Consider the following 20194-nt stretch of genomic DNA (forward strand, 5'->3'; position numbering starts at 1 on the left):
TTAATACATACTTTTAACACATATACTAACACTTAAAACACTATAAAAAAATCGATATTTTTAACAACTATATTATGACTGTCGATATTACTTACTTCTATATTATTTAAATCGATATTTCTTACCTGATTTTCGATATTCTTCACCACTATATTTTGGCAATTTGATATTCTGTCCATTCTATATTAAAAATTCGATATTCTGTCCTGGCGATATTTTTTATTCGATATTATGTCTGTTTACCGGCTAGGTGGTTAGAAGACTGCATACATAGTGGATAGGGGTTTGAAGCAGTCCATGTGCTAAAGCCTGGCTCAGTGCATGAATACTTAGGCACTGACTGAATGATTAGAGTACTGCAAAGATAGCATCTTGGTGAATTTATAAGTGTTTGAGTTTTCGCAGAGTGAATGGATTAGTACATGATGCTGAATGGGTCACTAGAGGACTGCAAAGGGAGTGACAGGGTGTTTCCTGGAAGTGTATGGATACTGACTAGGGAATTGAAGGTGTGAAAGACAATTGTGTAGGTGGTTAGAGGACTGCATGCAAAGTGGATAGGGGTTTGAAGCAGTCCATATGCTAAGGCCTGAGTCACTGGATGAGTACTTGGGTACTGACTGAATGATTAGAGTACTGCAAGGAGAGTGCCTGGGTGAATTTATTAGGGTTTGGGTTTTGGCACAATGAATGGATTAGTACATGATGCTTAATAGGTCACTAGAGGAGTGCAAGGGGAGTGACAGGGTGTTTGCTGGAAGTGTATGGATACTGACTGGGGAATTGAAGGTGTGAAAGACAAGTGTGTAGGTGGTTACCAAATGCTTCACTATCCCTAGGAGTTTACCAAAACTCATTCACTACAGTGCAAGTGGTAAGGGAACTGCACACAATCTACATATTTCAGGACTGCACTTTTGTGTCAAAGCCTGACTCATGTAATCAAATCATAAGCAAAAACTGCCTTCTAATGCTACTAAAACTTGACAACAAGACAGGTTTTAAAACATTTATCTGTCAGCAAATACACAATGTTACCAAATGCTTCTCTCACTGTGGTTCCCAAATGCACACATACTCACTGTGTGATTCTAGACAAACAACACTATCCCTTGCACTATACCAAAACACATTTCTTCATCTAGAAGAAGTATTACATTTTAGTATAGAAACATAACTCATTTCACAAATTCATAAACAATGACTGGTTTCTAATTCTACCAAAATATAAAAACAGCACAGTTATCTGTCTGCAAACACATGAAAAACACAAATGCTTATCACAGAATGGTTTCTACATGCACACACACTGCCAATAAGATTGTAGAGAAAAAAAGTACTCCCTACACTTTAGCAGGAGAAATACATTAGTCTGATTAAAATCAAAATAGTCTACATACATCCCCTCACAATTAAATAACTCATCTTTCAAGTTGTTTTGTAGATTAAGAAGTATATCAGTCACTCACCATATTTTCTTTTACAGAATCTCTGCACTGTGCACCTCTCAGCAAAAACAAAGAATGGAAAGGTTTCCCTTTCATTTTCCACGCATATACATGTAAACATCAAATCACAATCCTTCACACATAAACTCAAAAGGAAACACACATTTCTATTGGTTAAACATTTCAACCCTTTCCAACTGAAATACATTTCAACCCTTCCCCCAATCTGCCTTCTGCCTGTTACCATAGAAACAGGTCATGGAACACTGCACTGAGCACACAGGTCAGAAGTTCAGCACACAATGTTGCTAAACAAGAGACGAAGTGTGCTTCACTTTTCAACATATCAGCTAATCATATATAATGTTCCTTACAATCTGTTTTTGTTAACCAATAAGAATCATACCTTTAAAAAAGAGAAATATACACCCTACCTTTCCGTGTACAAAGTAGTCATGCAACCAATGATTTCTTGTCTTTTTTAAAAAAAAAGAATTCCGTGGATCCGTGCACCCAACGCGATAGGATGAGCGCACCATGCGCGCATTTCGCCGTTTTTTTATTTTTAAAGGAGGCTCCAGGGGGTCCTTCTGGGACCCCCTAAGCACCTCTAGAGGGTCAAAGTATTTCCACTCTGCCCCCTTTATATGTTTTACACACTTATTCCCCTTGCTTCTTCAGCCTCGCTTCTACCGAGGCAGAAAATGGCCACCAACAGTTCCTGGTTTCGAATGTAGAGAGACACTCGACAGCCAATTAGCATTCAGCGCGCGATCGGGAGGGTGTGCGCTCGGTTCAGGGAGGGTGCGCATACGGTGCGGGTAGGGTCCACGGATCCTCCCCGGCCATAGATATTTTTGTACATTTAACTCTAATTTTCTCAGGAACTACTGAACGGATTCACACCATTTATGCAAAAGGCACAAGTATGAACTGAGGACTACCTCTTTGCCAAATTTGGTGTCATTCCGTTCAGCGGTTCGGGCTGTAGCTGCGACAACAGATCCTATGGGAAATTGCATGGGGAAAACCCGTTTTGGGACACCCCTTTTTTCTCGGCCCCCGCTTGACGAATCACCACGAAACTATCAGGGTAGGAGCAGAGTGGAGCTGGCCAAAAGTTTGGGAAATTTCGCGAGGATTCGTCAACCGGCGCCAGACTTATTGGGAATAGAATGTTGCAGATCAGTGATGTCATTTGAGATGTCATCAGTGATGTCATCAGTTATGTCACTGACCATGTCATGAATAATGTAATATGTGACGCCATCAGCAGTGCATTGCGGGGGTGCGAGTTATAGTTAGCTCAACTAACTATAACAGGGGAATTTCTATAGTTTTGTATGAGTGAAATGTCCAACTAACTATAACGTCCCTGAAACCTATGTTTTTTTCAGTGAATTTCTAAGGTTTTTTAAATGCCAATTTCTAACTATAATGTGCCTGAAACCTATGGTTTTTTCAGGGAATTTCAAAGGTTTTTTAAATGATAATTTCCAATTATAATGTTCATTAAACCTATCTTTTTTTTCTGTGTTTTTAAATTATCATCCCATTCTCAACCTGGTCAAAACTGCAAATCTCACCACTTTTCCATCGAAACCTTCCGCCAAAAAAATTGCCACAAATGAGAGCCACACCTAACGCTAATGGTGTGCAAAGTAGGCGTTCCCGTGGAAAAAAAAACTAGAAAACACCACTTCCCCATATTTTCAACAACCAGCCAAATCTGCAATGTGATCTAAAAAGCAGGCAATAAGCCGAGTTAGCAGTAAGAAATTAACATCAGCCTTTAACTGGTGTAAAGATGTCGACTATCTACAGTGTGAATTGGACCCAACTCATAGGCACATCTAAAGACCAACACCTGATACAGCTACTGTTCATGCAGCTCCGACACCCAACAAGGCCACAACACCCACCGCCAGAACCACTAGGACCTCCCCCCCCGGACCACCCCCCAAACTACCACAGAGGCAGCGCAAAACAGGACAACAGACCTTCCCAAAACGCCATGTCCCCTCAGCTGCACAATAGCTGAATGTTGGGAGATGTGGGAACCAAGTATGTGTGAAGGAGGCAAGTCACCCATCAATAATAATGCACACAATACCAAGTGTAGCGGTGATGTGCTGGACAGACCTCACTATGCAAAGCACAAACCTCTCCATTTGAACATATACTACTGATACTTGTAGTGTTGTGCACAGTGGACGCAACAATGTTACCTCAGGAAATGGGGAAGATCTCGGTCATGTAGCTGTGTTGTCCCCCCCTGGAAGCATAAGCGGAGTGGGCCGGTCTAACGTACGGCACTCCAGCGTCGGAGTATGAATAAATAGGCTGGGTCTCTGGGCGTGGTTCACTTGTGGGAAGGCCAAAGCGTCTGCCAAAGCGGCGGCCTTCACCCTGCCACATGGCTGCCGCGACACAGGCTACCTGTGAACCCAGCGGCACAGCACCGCAGACTTATGTCTGTACAGACTACTGCCTTCGATCTACACTGCGAACAGCAGGGCTCAGAATTCAGATGCAGTGGCGATTGCAGATGACGCAGTCCAGTAGGCAAGACACATTGCTGCCACTGCGGCCCGCCCGGACCACGCATGATCGCAGGCTGCGTGCAAGCTGAGCGCCAAAGGTACCACTAACTCAGTGCACCATAAGTCATTGCAAGGAAGAGTGAACAGTTTTATGTCAGCAGTGAGGCATACTATCACTCGAAAATCGTATTGAGGTAGAATTCAATAGACAAAAGACAATGGTTTGAGTGCTGCCCCCCCCCCGGACCACGCATCATCGCAGGGTACGTACACGCTCAGCGCCAAAGGTACTTCTAACTCACTGAACCACAAGTCGCTATGTGGCCTTATTGAGGCAGAATTCAATGCAAGCCGCAACATATGGTGCCACTTACCCTGTTCAACACAAGCCGCGACACGTGGTGCCACTAACCCTATTCAACAGAAGCCAGCGACACGTGGTGCCACTAACCCTGTTCAACACAAGCCGATCCCACGTGTGGAACTGTGTCCTGAGTCCTGAATGGCAGTGACCCCACATCCATGGCAGCGACCACAGCACCAGACTCACTTTGATCAGTTAGGCATATTTCCATATGCAAGGCCGGCGACACGTGGTGCCACTAACCCTGTACAACACAAGGCGTGGCAGTGACCACAGCAACAGACTCCCATCAGTTTTATTTGTTGTTGTTTTCATCAAATAAAATATTTTATATGTAAACCTATACATGACTAAGATTCTTGTTTGTCCAACCGCACAGGGACACTTTTGGGCCCAAGAAGGTTGTTGGGGGTATGTTGGTAATGTGGGAAGAGGGTGCGTTACCTGCCGATGTGGGGAGAGGCAGCGTGAAAGGGGTATCTCTCACAGAACGAACTCCGATGTGTTTTCAGAAATGCCTCAAACAGATGCCAGCTGACGGACTGAATCACAAAATGGTTTTTTAATGCTTATGTAGTGTGAGTTATCAACAGTTCGCACCCAGGCTCGCAGAGGGACAACTGCGGCCTGTCCGCTCGACTCACAGATGCAGTAGCTCGCAGAGGTACAGGCACAGCAGCGTACTAGCTCACAGAGGAAGAGGGCTGCAAGCCGACGGACTGGCTTCTAATGGCATAACTGCGAAGTGGTGATGTTGGGCAGAGGGAGCGTGAAAGAGTTATCTCGCAGAAACAGAGCTCCGGTATATTAAATTGCCCCCGAGACCTTTCTTTTATATTTTCACTCGATGCGAGAAAGCACGCTCTCTGGACCAAGACCTTTCTCCCTGCCAAATTTGGCATAATTCCGTTCAGCAGTTTGACCTGTAGCCTTGTCTAAAGTTTCCTATGGAAAATCCATTTAGAAAACAAGTTTTCACACACCCCCAAAAGCTACCTGTCACAGGCGTACTCGCTGTTGGTGTCAAGAGTCCATTAAAAGTTGCGCAGAGAGTTAGTCGCACCCTGAGCTGTATGGCCCTCAGGGGCCTACTACCTCGTGGCGCGGACTTGAGTTCCACAGGGTTAGTGCCACCTGAAGCTAATGTGGCCGTCAGGGGCCTACCATTACGTGGCACGGACTTGAGTTGCACAGGGTTAGTGCCAAACAAAGCTAATGTGGCCGTCTGGGGCCTACCATCACATGGCGTGGACTTGAGTTGCACAGGGTTAGTGCCACCCGAAGCTGATGTGGCCGTCAGGGGCCTACCACCACGTGGCGCGGACTTGAGTTGCACAGGGTTAGTCACACCCTAAGTTGTATGGCCGTCAGCGGCCTACCACCACGTGGTGTTGACTTGCGTTGCACAGGGTTAGCAGCACCAAAAACTGATGTGGTCTCCACCATTGATGACTCAGGATTCAGCAACATGTGTGAGATCTGCCAGGCCGCGGAGAAGCTGATGTGGTCTCCGCCATTCATGACTCAGGACTCAGCGACATATGTGAGATCTGCCGGGCCACGGAGCTTTGACGGGCACGTGGACTGCCCACTGGTAGACACTCCGGTGGCAGCAGGTAACTATTTGGTCATGGATGCGCAGGGGCCGCAGTATCTCTCTCTCTTTCTCTCTCTCTCTCTCTCTCTCTCTCTCTCTCTCTCTCTCTCTCTCTCTCACTTCCCTCTCTTCACTCTCTCTCACTCTCTTCCTTCCTTCCTTCTCTTTCTCTATTTCCTTTCTCCATTTCTCACTCCCTTTCTTTCCTTCCCTCTCTTTTTCTCTCTGGCTTTTTTTTCCTTCTCTGTGTCTCACTCCTTTGATATGCGCATTATACACATCCTTATTTTGTGCTTTATTTTCCAGGCTGTGTGGTCGACATTTATGGTCTCAACAGGAGTCTTCCGCCTTGTTGTTTTGTGTTCAGTTTGTTAAATTTAGTTTATCCTTTATATATACGTTTACGAAAAAATAAAGTTTGATAAAAAAAAAATTCAATAAAGTTTTGGGTTGTTACTTAAGTGCTGTATGACTCTTTCTCGATCTTGTTACTGTTATTTCGTGGTGTCCACCACGGTGTTAAATTTTGGGGCAGTTATCACGGAAATACTGGTGATGTCTGCAGTTTGCACCAGCTTCTGAATAGTGTGTTAGATTTATCTCAACTTTAGTTGCATTAAAGTGCTGATAATGAAATACAGAGTAGGCGTTACCATGCAAAAAGACACAAGGTGTACCTTTGCGATTTATTCTAAATACTAAAATCCTGAATTGAATTGCACTGTGGTAGTGGGTGCACTTACAGTGTACACACAAAATCAATGAAAAAATGTCATTGTATTTATATTGATTGGGAATAGTGGGTCAGGTGCTGGATCCTGACAGGATACACTGCCCAGTTTGTTTATTTTTCTGTACACAAAAAAACCACATCACAACTTTCACAACAACTGCGATGCGAAACAAATTCCGGCGATAAGCACATTAGCACCAGGGATTTTACACCTGCTTTCTGCTGGTGTTAAGCAGACAAATACCTGCAGCATGAAAGGGAACACAGCCAAGAGCCACACCGAAACACCCACAGGTGCCATAGAGTCAATGAGCATGATACACGGATACCCATGAGGACCACAACACTCATCGCAACAACCCCAGGACTGCCAATGCCCCCGAACCCGCATCTGAGCAAGTGTTTCCATGTGGTCATTGTGTTAGCATGATAAGTATGGGCCCTGCAACATCACAGTGTCAGCGAACGTTACCATGTCACCTCAGCGTTGGCAGTGAGCCTGGACATGTAGCTACGCACGCATCCGCCTGCATGCACAAGCCGCATATGCTGGTCTGCCTATCTGGCAAGGGAAATGGGGTGTCTCGGACATGTCCGTGTTCAGGAAGTGCTGTAAGTGTGTCTCTGTGTTCTGTTGTGTCCGCCACAGGGCCGCAGCAGTCGATGTTGTAAAGTGGCATGCACCACCTCCAAACTGCAGTGTCACGGTGTGGTTGGAATGCCGCAGGACATGTGTGAATAGGCATTACAATGTTGCGCCGTAGGAGTGCATGGGATACAACAGTGCACCGTGCAAAAGTGTGGGGGCTCATGGGAGGGAGGAGCAGCTGTTTAGCAATGTAAAACACAGTGAACCTGCCCATGTGCCACGTTCTGGGCATCTCATCCGTGATGACCAGGGTCGCAGACATCCCAAAACACCCACGACTGGCCTTTGAACACATTCTGTATGAATGCAGCTGGAGAAGATACTGTAGGGATGAAAGGTTCTTTGTTTGAGCTATCTTGCGCTAGCACATCTGCTGCTCTGAGAAGGAGCTTGCAAGTGGCCAGCCCCCTGACAGATACGATAATATTTGCATCCGTCTCCCACATTACGCACTGCCCGATTTGAGAACAATGAGTACACATCCCACACTCAAAAGTCCTTTGTCATAGTTAGCGTGCGTGAAATGGCCTTCACATGGCCACCACACCCCTGCCCTGTACCCATTGCACACAGACCCGGCTCATTGCACCAAGTTGTGCTATTTCATCCACAAGACTGGCACACGGCAAGCCAGTGCAGCTACAAGCAGAGCCACTGACGCAATGGCAGAGCATCCTGAACACATGGTCGACTCCATTCACGTCCACCTATACCTTGCACATCTGCTGCATGTCCTGGGTGCACTGCCTTTGGCAGTACTGCGGATCACTTACCGGCTGAGCTTCCTCATTGCGGACGTCACCAGAGTTCAACCTGTATTGCAATGTCGCACGTGCCTATCCGAGTGGTGCATGAACGTGTGCCTTTCCAACGAGTGAGTAGCTGACATGGATTACGACGGGTGTGTGCACCCCCTGTTGGCCCACGACCAGGAGTGTCATGGTGATGCCCGTTTATGGCATGCATGGATGTTTGGCATGCATGTTGGAAACTGGGCCTGGGAGATTGCATGTGTTGTAGTATGCAGTGAGCAAATTGACCCACTTCCCGATTCTGCTTTGGTGCACATTGTGGACATTGGATGGAGTCAGCACATCTGTCCCGGTCAGCTGATGGATTACGTCGACGACATGTCAAATATTGTGGCCAACCATAACTCATTAGAGATAGTGGCTTACACAGCTGCACACGCATTCATGGATGAGTGACAAGGTACCTGCAACCACTACTCGATGTGCCACATTGCACGTGTCCCCCTGCATCATTGCACGTTGTACATCTGGTGACATGTCCCAAAACAACAGTGGACATGGCTGTATTGACATTGAATCATGTCTGAGGCACGGACAACCAACACTGCTTGACACTGACGTGTGTTGGTGATGGACTACCCCGAGGTGAACATGGACGTTTTCCTACGTTCCTTATTCAGGCATGCTGCTGCATTTCTCTGCATATCGTGGCACTACTCTTGGCCGTACTGACACACACTTTTTTTTATAAAGTTTCCACATTTTCACTTGTCTCCAAATGTGCTGTGACTTCATTTGTATGCCAATGTGTGTGTCACGGACTCTCTGGCTGCCTGCCATAAATGAATTGCTACCCCATCCGGACAGTGGGTTTGTACTTATGCGTTCTCATGTGCCTATTTTGTACTGACGCTTTTGGACGCTTATCCGCCACAGGCTAGTGCATTTGTGTCCTGTGTTGAATTGTGCGAATGTTTGTGTTTGGACAACATTGTGTTGGATGTTGGTCTACTCTGCTTCCTATGTGTGTGTGCTGCATTGTGTGTGAGATGTCCCTTCATGTGAGCTTTTGTTCACCCTTCTCCCTTTCAGGCAGTGTGGTTTTCACTTCTATGCTTGTTCAGTGGTGTGATGTTGGCGGGTTGTGTGACTTGTGCTCCTTGTTGGGGTGTTTCATTTGGGCCATGGTTTGTCTATAGTTGTGCTGTACTTAATTGTGCATGTGTGCCATTGTGCCCATCTACCCCTGTTCCCCACTCCCTGCTTCTTCCACTTCCTGGTGCTGTTGTGTCTGTAATTTTGTTGCTCCACACATAAATACATGTAATAAACAAATTAGAATAGATCCTTGATTCTTTTAGGTTTCAAAACTGCTCTCTATTGTTTTTTTTTTTAATTTTCCATATAAACAGTTTTTTTAATATTCAAGGACACATAGAAGTCAGAAGTGCAACGTATTCTATCAACACACTTTCTAGAACATTCTACAACACGTGCAGGTTAAAAGTTCATATTTTTTTTAAAACCTAATGATATTTTTTTGCAACATTTTCTCGAACATTTAACGGCACGTGCAGGTTAAAAGTTCACAATTGTTATAAGTTTGAACAGTGCCTTCCAAATGCTAGTAGCAGGTGAGGTTGAGTTGAGAAAATGTTATACTATGATATGTACTACACGTTTAAACTGCTTTTTCTTAACCAAGCACAAAGATGCTTTCCACAAAACAAATGTGAACCCTACTTTTAAAAAACAATGCTTTTCATCTCCCAATCAGGTATCGTTTTGTATGGGAAAAGAAAATAGTTCCCCATCTTTAAACATATCTCTTATTCTATGAACAGACTGCATGAGCCATAGACATCTATCCATTCCTCCCAGCCATACCTTCAAAATGCTATGTTTTCTGGTGCAAGAGGTATGCAGAACAGAGACGTACTGACTTAGACCTAGGTTTACAAAATGTGGACATTAAATGGTTTGGACAGAGAGGATTGAAGTGGCACAAATTGTTGCCTTTGGTTAAAACCTGTTTGCATCTCCAACACCCAGACCCCATGATTGTGCACTGTGGTGGAAACGACCTAGGCACATTGACTGGGGTAGGTTTAGAAATGCTAATGAAGGACACCTTTTGACAACTGATGTTGCTTTTGCCTCAAACTGTCTTTGTATATTCCAATATATGCCAAAGACAGAAGTGGAAATAGTCAAACCAATTTTGTCATCAGATTGAAAAATCTAGGAAGAATGTCAACAAAGCTGTGTCTGCATACCTCAGAGACCATAGAATGGGATCGATCTACAACAACAACATACGTTTTCATAAGGCTGATATCTACCGAAGTGATGGAGTACACTTCACAGATCAGGGAAATTGAGTTTTTCTGAATAACCTGAAGCTGTGCATCCACACTTATATGTAGCTCCAATTAATAAACACAAGGCCTCTTTTTATAGCCGCCTTATATTCCCAATATCGGTTTGCAGAGTGACAGCTGCAATCCGGCTAGCACAGTGAGACCTGCGGGCCGTCGAGCAGCCTCGCAGAGGGACACCTGCGGCCCGTGGGCTCAGCTCGCACAGGGAGAGCTGCGAGCCATCAGCTCGGCTTGCACAGTGTGAGCTACAGGCCGTCGGCTCGCAAACGCACACCAGCGTGCTGGCTCGAAGAGGGAGAGCTCTGGTCTAACTCGCAAAGGGACACCAATGGGCCAACGGCCCTGCTAGCAGAGACACACCTATCACCTAACGGACTGACTCTCACATGTACAGCTAGGGACACGACGGCTTGCAGACGCACAGCTGCAAGCCGACGGACTGCTACTGTTTTATGCTTTAGGGTAGTACAGTGGTGTTTGGGTAGTGTAGGGGGTTGTGCTGGGGTAGTATTTTAGGGTTTAGGGTAGTGCAGTGGTGTTTGGGTAGGGGGTCGTGCTGGGGGTAGATTTAGGGTTTAGGGTAGTGCACTGGTATTTGGGTAGTGTAGGGGATTATGTTGGGGTAGTGTTTAAGAGTTTAAGACAGTGCAGTGGTGTTTGGGTAGTGTAGAGGGTCGTGCCAACAGACTGACTCACAGAGCTCCGAGCCCACGGACGGGCTTCTAAAGGCATACCCGTGACCTGGTGATATGAGGAGAGGCAGCGTGAAAGGCATATCTCACACAGACACAGATGCCAGTGTTGCCTTGTTCAGGTAAAACTGCGAACCCGATGGCTTCTACACGGAGAGATGCGAGCTGACGGAGTAAATCACAAAATGCCTGCCAACACTTCCTGGTTTCAACCATTCACAGCCAATAAGCCACAAGCTGGTGCTTGTAACCCCTAAGCCAATCACATGTCAGAATTCTCAAAGTTCGATCTGTAAAATTTGATATTTCTCAAAAACTACTGAACGGATTTACACCATTTAAACAAAAGCGTGCTTTCTGGACCATCACTTTTCTCCCTGCCAAATTTGGCGTAATTCTGTTCAGCAGTTTCACCTGTAGTCTTCTGTAAAGTTTCATATGGAAATTCCATGGAGAAAATACATTTTAGGACCCTCTTTTTTCTCAGCCCCTCCTATACCATTCACCCCCAAACTTTCAATATAGGAGATAATCAAAAAAAGAGAAACTTTTTGGATAATTTCATAAAGATTTGTCAAACGACACCAAATTTACAAGCACATAGAAGACTCCAGGAGGGGGGCCGCGCAACCCCCCTCCCTACATAAGTGCGAGCCCCTGCTATTATTTTTTAAGAAATACCCCAGCAACCTAGCCCACCCAAGGGCCTCATTAAAATAAAACACGAGAACCCAGCACACATTTTTGCTGATTTTTTATTTTATTTTAAAATGATTTTTTGGGCCTTGGGGGTCCTCCTGGGACCCCCTGAGCAGACCTAGTGGGTCAGGGTTTTGCTACCTGCCCCCTTCTCTTGTTTTATACCTTTGTTTCTCCATTTTTGGGTGACTCGCTTCTACCGAGCCACTAGATGGCTGCCAACACTTCCTGGTTTGGAGCGCTAGCAGCCAATCACAGTGAAGCTCGCGCACGTGACATAGGCTCCGCCCAGATATTGAAATTTTTATTTTGCTAATTTCTCAGCAATTACTGAACGGATTTACACCATTGTTTAAAAGGTCGCTTTCTGACCCAAGCACTACCTTTCTGCCAAATTTGGAGTAATTCCGTTCAGTAGTTCGGCTGTAGCCCTGCACAAAGTTTCCTATGGGAAATTGATTTTTTGACTCTTATTTTTGGAATTTCTCAAAAACTACTGAACGGATTTACACCATTTAAAAAAAGCTTACTTTTTGAACCAAGCTCTACCTTTCTGCCAAATTTGGGATAATTCCGTTCAGCAGTTCGAGCTGTAGCTCGTCTCAAAATTTCCTATGGAACATGGAGAAAACGAGTTTTGGGACCCCCCTTTTTTCTCAGCCCCCACTTGACGACTCACCCCAAGGATAGGAGCTGACCTGGATAGACTTTGGTTTTGGAGAATTTCAGGAAGATTCGTCATACGACGCCAAAGTTATTAGCAAATCAAAAAATGCTTTTCCTATGGAAACTAGGTTTTAACTATAACTACCTACTGGCGACTGCCAGTAGGTAATACACATCAGTGATGTCTTTTGAGATGTCATCAGTGATGTCACTGACCATGTCATAAATGATGTAATATGTGATGTCATCAGCAGTGCTTTGCAGGGGCGCAAGTTATAGCTAGCTCAAATTTCTCCGGTTTTGTACGAGTGAAATGTCCAACTAACTATAACGTCTCAGAAACCTATGGTATTTTCAGTGAATATATATATAATATATTTTTTTTCCAGTGAATTTATATATATATATATATATATATATATACATATATTTTCAGTGAAAAAAATAATATATATATATTCACTGAAATAAACATAGGTTTCAGGGACGTTATAGTTAGAAATTAGCATTTAAAAATCTTAGAAATTCACTGAAAAGACCACAGGTTTCAGGGACATTAATTTCAAGTGCAAAAATCAATCTCCAAAGCATTTCCAAAGATCACTCTCTCTCTTCTGAACCTATCCTTAACTCAAGGGACAGTTCCACAAGCTTTCAAAGAAGCAGTGATTGTTCCACTTCAGAAAAAACAAGGAGTTGATCCTCAGAGGATGGATAATTATAGGCCAATATCCCTCCTCCCCTTCTCGGCTAAGGTATTGGAGACACAAGTAGCAAAGACTCTCAGCTCCTATATTGAAAAAACAAACTTCTTAGACCCACATCAGGCAGGTTTCTGCACAGCCCACTACACGGAGTCCATTATTCTATCTGTAATGGATGATCTAAAGGGGAAGGCAGATGTAGACAGCACTCAAGCATTCATCCTCCTGGACCTGTCTGCAGCCTTTGATACCGTCAACTATGACATCTTGGTGGACTGTCTGGCTGCAGCAGGTCTCAGTGGCACGGCCCTGAAATGGTTTCAATCATTTCTTGCGGATAGAAAACAGTCAGTTTGGCTCTCCCCGTACAAATCGGGCACAGTAAACTTAAAATGTGGAGTACCACAGGGCTCATCCCTATCTCCGCATCTTTACAATATATATATCTGCCCTCTTATTGTCGCGTTACGGCAGATGGGAGTGCAAATCTACAACTATGCTGACGATGTACAGCTAGTCTTCCCCATCAATGAATCTACAGATTCTCAGGAATTTCTCAAAAAATCCATGCTGTTCATCATGAATTGGATGAACAAAATGAACTCAATGCCGAAAAAAACAGAAATCATTATCCCCAACAATAAACTTCAGCATTGGTTCCCCGCCCACTGGCCCACCGAGTTAGGCCCACATCCTGCACTAAAAAACTTGTTAAAAAGCCTAGGCATACACATTAACTCAGACCTAGACATGAACATGCAGATTGGAGCAGTCACCTCCGCTTGCTTCTTCCAACTGCGGAAACTGTGGAAAATCAGGAGATTTTTCAGCAGAGAGGCATGTACCCAAATTGTCATCTCCTAGATTCTGTCAAGAGTTGATTATGCTAACTGTATATACCTAGGTCTTCAGTGCAATCAGATTCATCGTCTCAAGCTAATATAAAATCAGGCAATTATATATCAACAAGGCGGATGATGTCACATCAAACCGCTGCTAAGAGAGTTGCACTGCCTTCCAGTGGAGCAACGCTCCAAGTTTAAAGCTGGCTGTATTCTTTTTAAAGCCTTACACGGGACTGGCCCTAAGTACATCTCATCAAAAATCCATAAGTACATCCCCCACCGTACTTTAAGATCTATGCACATTTACTACTTAGAGGTCCCAGATTTTAGACGCAAAAGAACAGGAGATTCACGCTTCTCAATATTAGGACCCAAATTCTGAAATGCTCTTATGCCCCCATTGAGACTCGTGTCAGACCTCTTTCGCTTTAGGAAGATGTTGAAGACCTGGCTCTTCACCCAAGCTTACAGCTAGACCTGGACCATCCTTACTGGTAACTCCTTTTGGAAAGTAACTCCTCCAGCGCCAAGAAACCTGCTGGTGAACAAGCGCTATAAAAGTTCCTATTAACATAACATAACATAATGTCCCTGAAACCTGTGTTTTTTTTCAGTGAATTTCTAAGGTTTTTTTAATGCTAATTTCTAACTATAGAGTGCCTGAAACCTATGTTTTTTTCAGTGAATTGCTAAGGTTTTTTTAAATGCTAATTTCGAACTATAATGTCCCTAAAACCTATGGTTTTTTCAATGAATTTCAAAGGTTTTTTTAAATACTGGTCAGATGATGAAGTCCACTTGTGTCCTGAGGTCCTCAGGATAGAAGAGGACCTCATCACCCCACCAGCAACGCACCAGAAGCCGCGTTTGAAGAGTGGTGTAAAAAGGGGTGTGGCCTTGGACCACCTCTCTGCAACACAGCTCTGTGGTGCTTACTGGAGGTACTTGGTGGGCTAGTTGGCCCCCGGGGCCCCTCAGGACTGAAGGGAACTTAATCCCCCAATGTATAACACACCAGGGGGCATGTTTGCACACTTCTTATATCAGGCGCTGCCCCCTCCCTGCACCACTGTGCAAATGCGCCCCCTGGTGCTTTGTAAGTTGGGGGATTAAGTCCTCTTGAATACTAAGGGTCCCTGGGGGCCAACTAGCCCACCAGTTACCTCCAGTAAGCTCCACAGAGCTGCGTTGCAGAGAGGTGGTCTGGCAACACGCCCCTTTTTACACCACTCTGCAAATGCGCCTCTTGGCGCACTGCTGGCGGGGTTTTTTTATTTATTTTTATAGAAGGGGTCTGTGTGGCCCCCTTCTTTTGCAATTTTCCCCTGGGGTCCCCATCCCCCAGAGCCTGACCCCTTTTGTTATAAACAAAAACAAAAAAACGGGAAGGGGGCTGTGCGCCCCCCTGCCAAGGATAATTTTGGCCCCGGGGACCCCATCCCCCGGAGCATGGCCAAAACCACTTTATTTATTTTTTAATGGAGGGTGGCCGCATGGCCCCCCTCCTGAGGCTTTATTTACCCCGGGGCATTGCCTCTTTAAAAAAAGCAAATCACTGGAGGGGGGCTGCGTGGCCCGTTTCCAGGGCCACTTCTGCCCTGGGGACCCCTTCCCCGGGGCCTGGCCTCACTGCTGGGGACCGTGGGGGCAGCCCCAATGCCCCCACAGTCCCGCTGGCTCCCTGCCTCCTGTAGGAGCTGGCATTGCTTTTGAGCATGGGGAGCTGCTAACATGCAGCTCCCCTTGCTCAAAAGCAATCCTGCTTTGTTTCCTTGAAGCAAGAGCAGGTTTTCCTGCTCTTGCTTCAAGGAAGTAAATCAGATTTTGCTATGAAAGGGTGGGAGCCGTGCTCCTGCCCTGCCGTAGCAAACAGCAATGTCCAGGGTTGGGCACCCTGGGACATTGCAGGAGCCAGCCCTGGGGGGTCCCGGTCCCCAGGGCAATCAAGGGCTCCAGGAGGGGAGCCTCACAGTCCCCCTCCCTCCATGTTCAAAGCCCCGGGGAGGTGGTGGTCCCTGGGTCAAGGGCTCCACTGCGGACCCCGACATTTGAATATTAAGTGCCCCTGCGAGGTGGTGGTCCCCGGGGCAGTGTGGTGGGGCTTGAGCTCCCCCCACACTAATTAATATTTATAGCCCCGGGGCGGTGGTGGTCCCTGGGGCTCGGGGGCCCGTGAGCCCCCCCCCGCCCATTTACATAAATGCACCGGGGAGGTGACGGTCCCCAGGGCAGCATGGGGGTGGTTGGGACCACCCATGCATTCATTAAGGAAGCCCCAGGGAGGTGGCGGTCCCCCCGCATTCAAATTATTAAGTCTGGGGAGGTGGCAGTCCCTGGGCTGTGGTGGCCCCCGCAGGCCCCCACACCCTAATTTTATATTGCTCCGGTACCTGGCCCACCCGGGGGCTTTTTTTAGTACTGAAGCGCGGGAGCCATGCTTTGTTTTTAAAAACAAATTCGGCAGGATTCGTGCACCCAGTGCGAATTCTGCTTATTTGAAAAAAATGCCCTAAGCAGGGCTAGGGGGTCAGGGTCTTTCTACCCTACCCCCTTTCCTTGTTTTTTACCATTTGTTTTTACTCTTTTCTTGTGACTCAGTTACCGAGTCACAAGATGACTGCCAACACTTACTAGTTTGGAGTGTTGGCAGCCAATCAGAGCGCATGCCTGGGAGGGTTCGCGAACCCTCCTCGGTGCTCAGATATTGATATTTTTCTTTTTTTAATTTCTCAGAAACTACTGAACGAATTTACACCATTTAAAAAAAAAGGTCTCTTTCCGAACCAAGGGCTACCTTTTTGCCAAATTTGGTGTAATTCCGTTCAGCAGTTCGGTCTGTAGCCTGTTCCAATTTTTCCTATGGAAATTAACATGGGGAAAATGTGTTTTGGGACCCCCCTTTTTTCTCAACCCCCTCTTGACGAATCACCCCGAAATATATATATATATATATATTCAGTGAAAAAACCATAGGTTTCACACACGTTATAGTTAGGAATTAGCATTTAAAAAACCTTAGAAATTCAGTGAAAAAACCACCCGCAAGGGCCCTGCACAGGCACACAGTGTCCACTCACACGAGCTGGTGTGCATCATGGATTGCTTGCTCACATGTGCTATGCTGATAACCAGCATCTGTACCTCAGTGTTCAGCACACTCTGCATTATGCACAAGATCCACAGTCCGATCCACCTCAAGGCAAGACAGACCATCCCCCAGGTCAACTACAACATCCGTGTCTAATCCTACCCTGCACTCTACGGAGAAGTACGTTACAACTCCCATGATACTTGTCCACATCCAGGGTGCATCTGCACAGCTCTGCTTCAACATCCGGCGACCCAGCCACATCACCGTCCAACAGAGATAGCTGCAATGGATCACTGTCAGCTGCACGATGACCTTCACAATCCACGCCCACACTCAGGATGCAGCCCACGACCACGACCCCAACACAACCTTGTGGCACTGTCATCCAAGACCCCATTGTGCCATCTCCATGCATCCAACCTTGGCCTGGCCACCATTCTCCACATCCACCTGACTCCAGCATGCAGGACATAGTTCTCCCACCTGGCTACACATACCTGGGACTCCCACCCCAGGACACTCCACATGATCCATGACCTCTGCACATGACTGTTGCTCTTCGAAATAGGTCTGTCCGCACAGTTGTGCAGGCACCCCCTCAGCTGGTTGGGCCCATCACGGGTGAGTATGGTGCTCTATGTCTGTATTGGATGATACATTGTGACCCATGTGTGTCCTGTGCCAGACTCAGACCCCAGGGTATGCATGGTTGGAGTTACTTCAAAACTCAGGCATGGTTTGACTTTCCAACACACACATGTTATGGAATAATGCAAAATGACGGCATCATCTCGTGATTTTTATGATTTTTATTAGTGGTGGGGTATGTGTTTGGGGGGATGTAAAGAGGTGCTCGCCGGGTGTCTGTAATCCAAAGTTCACAGGGGGAGTTGGGATCCTTGCCATTGGAAGTCATCAGAGTCCATGCCACAGTCTTTGTCAACATTGGTCAGACAGTGACCAGCAAGTCCATGTGGCAGAGAATGTCATTGGATGAGGTGCTGCTGTTGCGCCAGAGGGCCAGGTGCCAGGCCAGGTGACCTGGGAGATGGTGACGGTCCGCTGACTCTCACGGTCTTTTGCGTGGATGACCCACCTTCCTCCGGGGACCCTCAGAAACAGGCCGTGACAATGTCTGTGATGCTCCGTCAGACGAATCCTCCTCCTACTGATCCCTCCCTGTGGCTGGTGGTGATCTTCACCTGGTGGCACAGGGAGGGTTGCCCATGTTTTCGGCAATCCGACTAGGTGAACGGCTCATGTCCGTTTGCACCGCCACAAGCTCATCCAGTCTTGCCTTTATCTGTCCTTGGTGTTGCTGTTGACTGGCATATTGCTCGGCCTACAGGTTCTTAATCTCATTGAGGGTCTCCACTACCTGGCTGATGCCCCTGGTGTCATGCCAGTATGTGTCCAGGATGTTGCGGACGTGTGACATAACGGGTTCCTCAGCTGTCTGGTCAGGTTCGCGCCTCCACCATCCTCCACTCCCACCACCCCTGCCCACTTGAGCCTGGCCTGCCGTTGTGGGCACATCGGGTCTCCGGGACCCCTGAGGGATGGCATTTGTGGGGTCGCCTGCCTCCTCCTGGGTGCCCGGAGTACCTTGTCCCTCCTGGTCGGACTGGTTGCGTTGTTGTGTGCAAGCAGGGCTCCTGTGTGTATCCTGGGATGTGGCAGGAATGGGGGTGGTGGTTGGCACAGTTGTACCTGACGCAGGTGCTGCAGGTGCTTGGGCACCAGAGGGGCCAGGTTGGTCGGGGTCATCCACGGAGTGGTGAGAGTCATCGGTGCCGGTGGGATCATCGTCACGCCAAGCCTGGTCCTGTGACTCTTCCCCCCCAGTGATGGGGGGAGATCGACGACGTTGCCTTGTGTTTGAGAGAGAGACAATGTTAATGGTGTTTCATGCGACATCCATGTTTCATACATATTCAAGTTGGCACAGTTCCTCTGGGTAGTTGGATAGGTCTAGCATTCCTCTCACAGTGCACTTGTGGATCGGTATGTTGCGGGGGACAGATTGATATGTACTCCTGGTTATTTGGCCTGTCTAATGAGTGTTGTGATGCTTCTTTGGCTATGGATTGGTCTTGTTGTGTCACATATCCATTGTGGGAGTGCCAATTTGCGTTGGCTGCCTGGGGGGGGGTTGTGCTTGTGTAAGGAGGGGTGTGTGTGTGACCGGGCATGCTGTTGAGTGTGGTGTGATTTGTCATTGGATCTACCAGGTGATGTGTCTATCCCCTCATGGTGCATGCTGGCATGACAGTGAATGTGAGTTCCTGTGGTAGGTAGGTGGCATGTGGAGTTGGTGTTTGAGTGTACAGTGGTCACAGGATTGCCTTGTGCTGTCTACAGCAGGGCCAAGTGTCATCTACCTTGTCTGTACTTGGCAAGTCCCTGTGCATTGTGCATGGTGCATGGGTATGTCCCTTGGCCACAGCTTTCAACACTTTTCCTATGTGTGACACACTCTTTGTTGTTGCATCATTTTTTAACGCAGTGAGCAGTGTAGCGAGCGTGCGTAGCGAGCGATGCAGAACCGGCTTACGTGTTGCACTGTACGTGGCCAAATGGTGCTTTTTCATATCTATTGGAGAATGCAGGTAGGTAACTTATGCATTTGTGACTGGGTTCTAACAAACACAGTGAGTGGGTATACTGGGTGTAAGGTTGGGTTTGTGCCTGCAGCAAGGATCTACTCGTGCACAGTTTGACACATGGCCCAGTGATTTCCAAACGTAAAAGGGGTGTTTCACGCACTGCCAGACCTTGTCAACATGCACACAGTCCACCTGCTGACGAGCGGACATGCCCACACCACCCAAGGGTGATTTTGTCTCCCTCTGGCTCCCTCCCTCCCTCTGTCACCCACCTCCCTCTGTCTGTCTCCCTCTGTCGCCCTCTGTCGCCCTCTGTCTCCCTCCCTCTCTCTCACTCTCCCTCCGTCTGTCTGTCACCCTCTGTCACCTCAGCCCAGCTTCCTGGGCACACACACTTTGCAGGTCTTTCAAAGGCCATTGGCTT

The sequence above is a fragment of the Triturus cristatus genome, chromosome 2_2, assembly GCF_964204655.1.
Source record: "Triturus cristatus chromosome 2_2, aTriCri1.1, whole genome shotgun sequence".
Taxonomy (NCBI): domain Eukaryota; kingdom Metazoa; phylum Chordata; class Amphibia; order Caudata; family Salamandridae; genus Triturus; species Triturus cristatus.